This window comes from Chlorocebus sabaeus, chromosome 26 (assembly GCF_047675955.1).
Source record: "Chlorocebus sabaeus isolate Y175 chromosome 26, mChlSab1.0.hap1, whole genome shotgun sequence".
In the NCBI taxonomy this organism is placed as follows: domain Eukaryota; kingdom Metazoa; phylum Chordata; class Mammalia; order Primates; family Cercopithecidae; genus Chlorocebus; species Chlorocebus sabaeus.
Genome location: NC_132929.1, coordinates 35,181,010 through 35,189,900, shown reverse-complemented (window position 1 = coordinate 35,189,900; position 8,891 = coordinate 35,181,010).

Sequence of the window (8,891 nt, the reverse complement as noted above, 5' to 3'; positions counted from 1 at the left end):
AGGGAGGGAAGGGAGGAGGGAAGGAGGGAGAGAGGGAGGAGAAGGGAAGGAGGAGAGGGAGGAGGGAGGAAGGGTGAGGGAGGGAGGAGGGAGGGAGGGAGAGGGAGAGGAGGGAGAGATAGGAGGGAGGAGAGTGAAGGGAGAGGGAGAGGGAGAGAGAGGGAGGGAGGGAGAGGAGAGGATGGGAGTAGGGAGGTGGAGAGGAGAGGAGGATAGAGGGAGGAGAGGGAGAAGAGAGGGAGAGAGAGGGGAGAGAGGGAGGAGAGGGGAGGAAGAGGGAGTGAAGAGGGAGGAGGGAGGGAAGGAGGGAGGGAAAGAAGGGGAGGGAGGGAGGAGGGAGGGAAGAGGGAGGGAGGGAAGGAGGGGAAGGGAGGGAATGAGGGACAGGGAAGGAGGGAGGGAAGGAGGGAGGGAAGGAGGGAGGAGGAGGCAGGAGAAGGAGGGAGGGAGGGAAGGGAGGAGAGAGAGGAGAGAAGAAGGGAGAGAGAGGGAGAGAGGAGAGAAGGGGGAGAAGAGGGGAGAGAGAGAGGAGAAGAGGGGGGAGAGGGGAGAGAGAGGGGAGAGAGGGGAGAGAGAGAGGAGAGAAGGGAGAAAGGGAGGAAAGAGGGAGAGAGCGGAAAGAGGGAGAGAGGGGAAAGAGGAAGAGGGAGGAGGAAGGGGAGGGAGGGAGGAAGGGAGGGAGGAAGAGGGAGGGAAGGAGGGAGGGAGCGAGGCGGGAGGAGGGTAGAGGGAGGAAGGAGGGGGGAGGGGAGGAAGGAGGGGGTAGGGGGGGAGGGAGGAAGGACGGCGGGGAGGGGGGAGGGGAAGGCAAGGAGGGGGGGAGGGAGGGAGGAAGGGGGGGGAGGGAGGGAGGGAAGGGGGAGAGGGAGGGAGTGGGAAGGAGAGGGAAGGCAGGAGGGAGGGAGGGAAGGACAGGAGGAGAGAGGGAGGGAGAGGGAGGGAGGGGAAAAGAGGAGGGAAGAAAAGCTACCTCACTGTCCTTGGGAAGGTCGTCTAAGTCAGAAGTTCCCCTTATCCACGGGGGATACATTGCAAGACACCCATGTGGATACCTGAAACAGCAGATAGTACCACACCATATGTATACTGTATATTTTTCCTATACATACTGACATAGTTTTGAACATATGTTTCTGCCCTAATTCTTGTTGAATTGCAATCCCCAACGTTAGGAGCTGGGGTCTGGTGTGGAGATGTTTGGGTCGGGAGGGTTAATCCGTGATGGCTTGGCACTATCCTCTCAAGAGTGAGTGAGTGAGTTCTCATTGGATCTGGTTGATTAAAAAGTACATGGCACCTACCCCACCTCTCTACCTCTCTCTCGCTCGTGTCCTGCTTTTTCCCACATGATACACAAGCTCCCCGTTCTTGCCATGTTAGAAGCCTGCTCCCCCTTTGCCTTCTGCCATAAGTAAAAGCCTGCCCAAGACCTCCTCAGAAGCTGAGCAGATGCCAGCTCCACTTGCACAACCTGCAGAACCACGAGCTGATTAAACCTCTTTTCTTTATAAATTACCCAGTCTCTGGTATTTCTTTATAGCAATGCAAGAACAGCCTGACACATACATACCTGTCATAAAGCTTTATAAATTATGCACAGCAAGAGATTAACAATAACTAATAAAACAACTGTAACAGTATATTGTAGTAAAAAGTTATGTGTGTGTTTTTGGACCATTGTTGACTGCGGGATAACTGAAACCTATGGTAAGTGAAATAGAATAAGGGGGGGACTACTGTGCTGGAATCGTGGAAATATAGCTTGTTGGTAGTGCTGGGGGGTCAGAAGCCTGATGTTCCAAAAAATGACACCTTGACCTACTGAAGGAGCCTCAAGTTCTAACCCTCCCACCGTCTCTGAAGCTGAATTTCTATTATCTGCCAAAAATCCAGGCCCACCAAGAAACAATTGTTTTTTTCTTCCCCTCCCTGAAGTGCAAGGGTGTAACCACACCTGAACAGACATGTTCACACAATAACGCTCAAGTTAATCTCTGTTCTCCTGATCCATTCATTCTTCTCTAGTAAACCCCTCAACAGAATTCTTCTTTCTCCTCTCCCCTCCCATAACCTATGTTGGCACGGTGGCATATAATCTTCAAGAATCTCCTTGCTAGGGTGCTAACCACTCTGTGATTCTCCCCAGGGTGTGAGTTAATACCGTTTGCATACCCCAATGAACCTGCCTTTTGTGAGCTGTGAGATGATTTTGCAGTGAACCCTCAAAGGATAGGGAGCTTTCCCTTGGCCTTCACAGTAGCTACTAGAATTAATGGATAGAAGTTCCCTAAAGTAAATTATATGCAAAAATGTGATGCTACAGAGCTGAAGCTAATAGAAACCCAAACAACTTTTTTTTTTTTTTCTTTTGGAGACAGAGGTTTTGCTCTTGTTGCCAAGGCTGGAATGCAATGGCGTGATCTCGGTTCACGGCAACCTCTGCCTCCCGGGTTCAAGCAATTCTCCTGCCTCAGCCTCCCCAGTAGCTGGGATTACAGGCATGTGCCACCATGCCCGGCTAATTTTGTATTTTTAGTAGAGAACAGGTTTCTTCTGCGTGTGGGTCAGGCTGCTTTCGAACTCCCGACCTCAGGTGATCCACCCACCTCGGCCTCCCAAGGTGCTGGGATTATAGGCATGAACCACCGTGCCTGGCCTCCAGACAACATTTTTAAAGGGATTAATTTTGTTTAGGAACCATTCTCAGTTTGAGATGGGATTTAGAGACATGCTAATGAAATTAACATGCCTCATGATGACTGGGTGTGGTGGCTCGCCCCTGTAATCCCAGCACTTTGGGAGGCTGAGGTGGGAGGATTACTTGAGGCCAGGAGTTTGAGACCAGCCTGGGAAACATACCAAGACTCCTATCTTTTAAAATAAAACAAATTTTGTTTAAAAAGATGTCTCCTATTGTGTCATTAGGAATCAACTTCTAAATGCAACCAATAACAAATGGTACGTAAGATGGCGCCATGTTTTATTAATTTATAAATTCCATTTAACAATTGTTTATTAGCCAGGTGTGGTGGCTCGCGCCTGTAATCCCAGCACTTTGGGAGGCTGAGGCTGGTGGATCACCCGAGGTCAGGAGTTTGAGACCAGTCTGGCCAACATGGTGAAACCTCATCTCTACTAAAAATATAAAAATTAGCTAGGCATAGTGGTGGGAGCCTGTAGTCCCAGCTACTTGAACCTGGGAGGCAGAGGTTGCAGTGAGCTGAGATTACACCACTGCACACCAGCCTGGGCAACAGAGTAACACTCCATCTCAAAAACAAACAAAACACACAATTGTTTATTGAGGAAACTACTAAATAGTAAGTACCAGAGATATAAAGTTAATAGAGGCAGTTCCTACTCTCAAGCAGTTGACAGCCTTGTGTGGAAAAAGATATTTGCAAAAAGGTCATTATGATGCCACCTATATTTTATTTATTTTTATTTTTTGGGACAGAGTCTCGCGCTCTGTCACCGAAGCTGGAGTGCAATGGCATGATCTCAGCTCACTGCAACTTCTGCCTCCCAGATTCAAGCAATTCTCCTGCCTCAGCCACCCCAGTAGCTAGGATTATAGGCACCCCCCACTATGCCCAGCTAGTTTTAAAATTTTTAGTAGAGACAGGGTTTTGCCATATCACCCAGGCTGGTCTAGAACTTCTGACCTCAAGTGATCCACTCACCTCAGCCTCCCAAAGTGCTGGGATTACAGGTGTGAGCCACCACACCCAGCTGCCACCTGTGTTTATGATGCCACTTACAAATGCAAAGAGAGATGCATTGAATATACTGAAAGCCCAGAGGGAATCATTAAAAAATAGTGCAAACAAATGAACGTAGGTCTTTGTGAAGTCTAGAAAGAGTAAGAATGTGTCTTGGTGCCTCCTGCATTTTCTAGGGAGAAGTTCTGGCTAGTAGCTATAAGAGGTTAAAGAAAATACCCGCTTGGGGCAGCCATTTGGAAAAAGAAGGTTGTATCCTTACCCCACACTATAAACATAAGTAAATTTCAGATTTAAATCTAAAAACACAGTTCTAAAATTTCTAGAAAATGTATAGAATAGGCCGGGCATGGTGGCTCACACCTGTAATCCCAGTACTTTGGGACGCCAATTCAGGTGGATCACCTGAGGTCAGGAGTTCAAGACCAGCCTGGTCAACATGGTGAAACCCTGTCTCTACTAAAAATACAAAAATTAGCCGGGTGTGGTGACACACGCCTGTAATCCCAGCTACTTGGGAGGCTGAGGCAGGACAATCACTTGAACCTGAGAGGTGGCGCTTGCAGTGAGTCGAAATTGTGCCACTGCACTCCAGCCTAGGCAACAAGTGTGAAACTCTGTCTCCAAAAAAAAAAAAAAAGAAAGAAAATGTAAAATGTATAGAATAGTTTTATGATACCCAAGTTGGGAAGGTCCTTTTAGTATTATACCAAGATCAGAAAGTTATAAACAAAAAAGGCCAGGCGTGGTGGCCTGTGCCTATAATACCAGCACTTTACGAGGCCAAGGTGGGAAGACTGCTTGAGCCCAGGAGTTTGAGACCAGCCTGAGCAAGATAGTGAGACCTTGTCTCTACTAAAAATTTAAATTTTAGCCACAGGTGGTAGTATGCGCCTGTGGTCTCAGCTACTCAGGAAGCTGAGGCAGGAGGATTATTAGAGCCCAGGAGGTCGAGGCTGCAGTGAGCCATGTTCTTGCCACTACACTCCAGCCTGGGCAACCAACCAAGACCTTGTTTCAAAAAAAAAAAAAAAAAAAGAGAGAGAGACATTTAACTGTTTAAAAATCATGAAACAAAATATAGTTGAAAGTAAAAGTATACAGTTGGACTTCTGCGACAGCTCCTTAAAAGGGAGAGGCTAAGTTCTTTTTCCCTCCTTCTTTCATTACCATGAATGCAGATGTTGTGGTTGAACTCCAGCAGCTATCTAGCACCATGAGGCAATATTAAGAATAGAAGCCATGACTGGGCACAGTAGCTGATGCCTGTAATCCCAGCACTTTGGGAGGCCCAAGGTGGATGGATCACCTGAGGTCGAGTTCGAGACCAGCCTGGCCAACATGGTGAAACTCTATGTCTACTGGAAATACAAAAAAAAAATTAGCCAGGCATGGTGGCAGGTGCCTGTAATCCCAGCTACTCAGGAGGCTGAGGCAGGAGAATTGCTTGAACCTGGAAGGCAGAGATTGCAGTGAGCCAAGATTGCGCCACTGCACTCTAGCCTGGGCAATAGAGTAAGACTCCACCTCAAATAAAGAAAAAAAGAAGCCATGAGCTAAAAGATAGTAATGCCATAGAGCCACTACACCAGTTCTGAACTGCCTCCTCCTAGGCTTTATTTGGGTAAGAGAGAAACAATTCTTACTGTTAAAATAAAGACCTTAGACAAATTTAATAGTTTAACTGAGCAAAGAACAATTCACGAATCAGTCAGCTTCCTGAACCAGAGTAGACTTCGAGAGACGCCAGCGCTGTTGTATCATTGATGACTTATGGACAGTGAAAACAAAGTGACTTACAGAAAACGGAAGGGAGCTACAGAAAGAGTCAGATTGGTTACAGCTTGGCATTTGCCTTATTTGAATACGGTTTGAACAGTTGGCCACAACTCAGTGATGGGTACAACAGTAGGTTATAGTCTATTTACACATTCAGTTAGGTTACAGTTCACTATGTACAGAGAAACCTTTAGGGTAAACTTAACCATGTAAGAAGGCAGTTTCAGGCTAAACCTAATACTCCCTGATGGAACCATTACATCTTCAGGTGTCTGACATGAGCAGTCATTCGTAAGTGCCTAAATCATAGAGATGCCATGTCCTAATGCAGGGACATTTAGAATCACAAGTATGAAAAAAAAAAAAAAAAAAAAAAGCACATGTTTCTGAAACTGCTTTTGCAAAGAAATGAAATATGACTGACTCCATCTTGCACCTAGCCTCACAAGCTGTCTTCACTCATTCCTGGGTGTAGCCCAAGCTAATCAGGGGAGTAATTTGGCTTATAGTTTAACCTTAAAGTAAGGATAACAGCTCTTACAAAAACTAAACCACCTTTGTAAAACTAACGAAAGTCCACAAGGTTAGGATTATGAAAGGGGCCCGTATTCTGCTAAAAAGTAGGTGTACTTAACAAGCCATTGTTTGGAGGTCACAAGATCTGTAACTTCTCCAATTATGCCTGTAGATAACATGACTATCATAAAACCCCCAATTGGCCTTTTGAAATGTCTTTTTAGACTTTTGCATTTCTGATGACTGGCTGACTCCCCACCTGGACGCACAACTCATGACTCAGCACATGAGGACCATTTTCCACACCCTATGATGGCATCCTCAACCTATCAACATTCCCCATTCCCTAGCCCCCTGCCTACCAAACTATCCTTGAAAAACTCTAACCTCCAAGCCTTCAGGGAGGTTGATTTGAGTAACAACTATGTCTCCTGCATGGCATGGCCAGCCTTGTGTCAATTAAATGCTTCCCTTACCGCAATACCATGGTCTCAGTGAATTGGTCTTGTCTGTACAGTAGGCAGGAAGAAGCCATTGGGTGATTACATTTCAGAGGAGTAGAGAGTACCTCGAGTGAGGCCTATGGAGTATACAACATGGACTCCAGTTCTCATTCTGTCTACCACTACTTCCTCCACTCTACACCACTATTAGAGCCCAATGGGTTGCTTTTGCCTACTACTCTGAAAAAGTCAACACACCAAAAACAGTAAGTATTGACATAGAGAAAGAGTTTAACAATTGCAGGGCAACCACATGAGAAGGACAGGAGATATTTCTCAAATCCATCTCTCCAAAAATTCAGAGGTAGGTTGTATTAGTCTGTTTTCATGCTGTTGATAAAGACATACCCAAGACCAGGCAATTTATAAAACAAAGAGGTTTACTGGACTTACAGTTCCGTGTGGCTGGGGAGGCCTCGCAATCATGGCAGAAGATGAAGGGCAAGTCTCACATGGTGGCAGACAAGAGAATAGAGCTTGTGCAGGAAAACTTCCCTTTTTAACCCATCAGATCTCATGAGACTTATTCAGTATCATGAGAACTGTGCAGGAAAAACCCATCCTCATAATTCAATCTTCTCCCACTGGGTCCCTCCAAAATACATGAGTATTCAAGATGAGATTTGGGTGGGGACAAAGCCAAACCCTATCACAGGGTTTTTGAAGGTATTTTGGTGAGTAGGGGGATGGGGAACTGAAACAATTGATGGGTTAAGGATGAAATTATAGGGGTATCAAAGCCACAGCTGAGTCAATTCCCAGCTGTAGGTCACAAAACCAGTTGAGTTAATTTCTTGGCCACAGGTCCGGGTGATACCTCTTGGTCTGCCAAAATACTAAATCTGAAAAATATCTCAAAGACCAGCCCTTTAGTTCTCAAAATAGTGATGTTATCTATAGGAGCAGTTTGGGAAGTCACAATCTTGTGACCTCTGGTTTATGACTCTGGGACAGCAGGCAGCGATAGAAAAGAAAGCTAAGCAACAATTAATGGGCACTGTTTAACCATTCCTATTTTTTAGCAAAGTTCAGGCCCTACCATTGTCAGAGGCAGATGAACCAGAGCAACTCCAGCTTGACTAGGAGCTGAGCAAAATGAGTCTGAAACCTACTGGGCTGTATTCCCAAACGGTTAAGGCATTCTAAGTCACAAGATGAGATAGGAGGTCTGCACAAGATACAGGTCATCAAGACCTTGCTAATAAAACAGGTTGTAGTAAAGAAGGCAGCCAAAACCCACCAAAACCAAGATGGCAATGAGTGTGACCTCTGGTCGGGTCATCCTCACTGCTACAATCCTACCAGTGCTGACAGTTTACACATGCCATGGCAACATCAGGAAGTTACCCTATATGATCTAAAAAGGGGAGACATGAATAATCCACCCCTTGTTTAGCATATCATCACAAAACGACCATCAAAATGGGGAACTAGCAGCCCTCGGGGTTGCTCTGTCTATGGAGTAGCCATTCTTTCATTCCTTTACTTTCTTAATAAATTTGCTTGCACTCTGCACTGTGGACTCGGCCTGAATTCTTTCTTCCATGACATCCAAGAACACTCTCTTGGGGTCTGGATTGGGACCCCTTTCCTATAACACCATAATTCTAATCTTGTGGCCTTTTATTAGTCTTTACTAATACGATTTCAATCTTTCAACCAGGAGGGGATAAGTTTAAGGAAAGGACTATTATGGCTCCACAAAAAATGAGCAAAAGCAATTTAGCCTGGTAGAAGCAAGATGGAGTAAATTATGTTTGCTTTCCCTTACTACTTATAATTTTTGCAAAGGCAGTTTCACTACAACCATCTTTTGTTTCTTATTTTTAAGAACACATTTCAGGATAAAGTCCAGAAAGTAATGCGTCAAAACATTAATCACTGACTTCTGTGATTACTGCCTGTTTCATCAGTTTTGCAACTTATCTAGAATGCACATGCTTTTTGTTCTCTAGCCCTACATCATCATTTAGCATTATGTTTAAGTTATTTTAAAATCATTTTAGAAAATACAAAATAGTGCTTTGATTACAGGAGTCAACTTTTTTTCTTAAATCTCTTCACAGGCCTATGCAAACACATCTAGTCTTTATTAAAGAAAGAATTGTAAGTGGATGTGTGTGTGTGTTGGAGCTCAGAAACCAGTACCCCCAAAATATTTTTGAAACCACCTTTGCAAAAATTATAACAATGAGAAAATGATGACAGTGAAATAGCTCTGATCTAACCAACCCCCAGCTTGCCTTTACTCTCCAAACTGCCCTTGGTCATTCCTAGGCTTGGGCCAAGCTAACTTTCAGAGAAATTTGGATTATAGTTTAAATTATAACAGCCCTTTCCCAAAACTAAACCAACTTTGTAAAACTAATGA